The sequence below is a fragment of the Triticum aestivum genome, chromosome 5D (genome assembly GCF_018294505.1).
Source record: "Triticum aestivum cultivar Chinese Spring chromosome 5D, IWGSC CS RefSeq v2.1, whole genome shotgun sequence".
NCBI classification, from domain to species: Eukaryota; Viridiplantae; Streptophyta; class Magnoliopsida; order Poales; family Poaceae; genus Triticum; species Triticum aestivum.
In genome coordinates, this window is record NC_057808.1 from 161598313 (window position 1) to 161600765 (window position 2453).

The following is a 2453-nucleotide window of genomic DNA, read 5'->3' on the forward strand; positions in this document are numbered from 1 at the left end:
AGCCTATGGGCACTTGTTAGATTTAAACCTTGTAACCCCCTTGCTCATGTTTGCATTCCGTACGAACTGTACCTGTTTGGAACGTATTAATGAAAAAAGGTGTTTTCCAGGTTTTTTTGTGCGTGAGGGGGCCCATGCCAAGGAATAAATCCTTGTTATTTTTAAGATAAACATTGTCGCCAGGTAACAGGCCTTGCCGTCCCCTTACTTCATTCACGACCATACTCACGCCCTTGGCGGAGGCAGGGGCGAAGTAGGGTTAGGCCCTTCGTTTGCTTCCTTGTCACCACAACTACAACCAAGTTCCAGCCCAAGAAATAGTTTTTGGGCACAGGAAAGGGGGAGCATGGTGGCCCAGGAATAAACGAGGCTTCATACGTCCCAATTCCACACGAAAATGCATAACAGGGGATAAAGGACATATCTGGATCTGCAACCCCCGACAACCTTGGCTTGCCGTGGTCAGGTGCTTGAATCTGCAGCCCCCTGGCAATGGTTTGCCGGGGTCAGGGATGTCGATCCGTCTCCCTGCCATTAAATGCTTAGCAAAAGCGCTTGTGCAGCCTGCGAACCAAGAAAAAAGACTGGAAAGGACGGAAAGACACACACCCGACCTCTATGCTAGGGGTTAGTTGCCGCCGGGCACTATCAACCCTACCAAAGAGAGACTTAACCTAGCATGCATGCTAAAACTTAGGGCGCCAGCGCTTCATTTATTTATGCTTAGGGTCTGCGCCTGGCTTTGTACAAAGGGTTACATGCCTTGTCGGCAAGGCTTGTACAAAAGGTGGCTTGCCGGGAGGCCCCGCAACCGCGCCTCATGGGTAAAACTTACAAAGATGTTCGATGTTCCAGGAGTTGCCCACTGGGATACCATCTTCGGTCTCCAGGCGGACTGCGCTAGGCCTGGTGACTCGTATTACCCGCTAAGGGCCTTCCCACTTCGGCGTCAACTTGTTGGAATTCTTGGCCGACTGAACGTGCCGAAGAAGAAGGTCGCCTTCCTCAAGGCTTCAGGCATGAACCTTGCGGCTATGGTAGCGGCGCAAGGCCTGCTGGTAGCGTGCAGCTCGCACAGCCGCCCGAAGACGATCTTCCTCGAGGAGCGTCGTGTCATCTTGCCGCAACTGCTCTTGCTCAAGCTCGTCATAAGCGAGCACTCGAGGTGACCCGTATGTGAGTTCTTGGGGAGAACTGCTTCTGCCCAGTATACCAAGGCAAAGGGTGTCTGGCCGATGGCTTGATTTGGCGTCATTCTGATCGACTAAAGAACTGTCGGCAACTCATCAATCCAATGCCTTCCACACTTGTGCAGCCTGTCAAAAGACTTTTTCCTCAGGCCTCGTAGTACTTCAGCGTTTGCCCTCTCCGCCTGGCCGTTGCTCTGAGGGTGTGGCACCGAAGCAAAACAGACCCTGCTACCGAGGTCCTGGATGTATTGCATGAAGGTGCGGCTTGTGAACTGCGTGCCGTTGTCGGTGATGACCCTGTTTGGCACACCAAAACGGCAAACTAGCCCCTTGAAGAACTTGACGGCTGACTGTGCTGTCACCTTCCTCACTGCCTCCACTTCGGGCCACTTTGTGAACTTGTCGATTGCGACGTACAAGTACTCAAAGCCCCTGATAGCATGGGGGAAGGGGCCCAGTATGTCGAGCCCCCAGAACGAAAATGGCCAGGAGAGAGGGATTGTTTGAAGGGCTTGAGCTGGTTGATGAAGCTTCTTCGAATGGAACTGACATGCTTCACACTTGGTTACTAGCGCAGCTGCATCCTGGAGGGCTGTGGCTAGAAGAAACCTTGCCGGAATGCCTTGCCGGCAAGGGCCCTTGACCCTATGTGGGAGCCACACATACCTCCATGTATTTCTGCCAACAACTCTAGTCCGTCCTCTCGAGGAATGCACTTCAGCCTGACTCCGTTTGGCCTCCTTCTGTACAGGGTATCATCCACAAACTGGTACATGTTGGACCGACGGGCTACTTTCTCTGCTTCTTCCTACTCCTCGGGGGGTTCTCCTGTTTGGAGGAAACGGACGGTGGGCTGCGCCCATGCCGGAGCCTGGGGCTCGACGGCAAGGACCAAAGGCACATCTTCGGCCGCAGGGGCAGCTGCCTCTACGGTCAGGGCCCGGGGCCCCTTCGGAGGTAGTTGCCCCTAGGCAAACTTGGGGTACCCGGCAACCTCCTTGCCGGTGGCTCCTGGGAGCTCGGCGGGAAGGTACTTGCCGGGGCTTGCCTTCCTTCACTTATTCTGCCCTATTGATGGCTCTACGGATGGTTGTACTAACTGAAGTACAAAGGTACCTGGTTCCACAGGAAACTTGAGGGCGGTGCGTTTCGACAGGTCATCGGCAATGCTGTTCTCCGCTCGGGGAACATGTTCTGCCTGTAGGCCGTCGAAATGTTCTTCCAACTTCCTCACTTCATTCACGTAGGCCTCCATCAACGGGC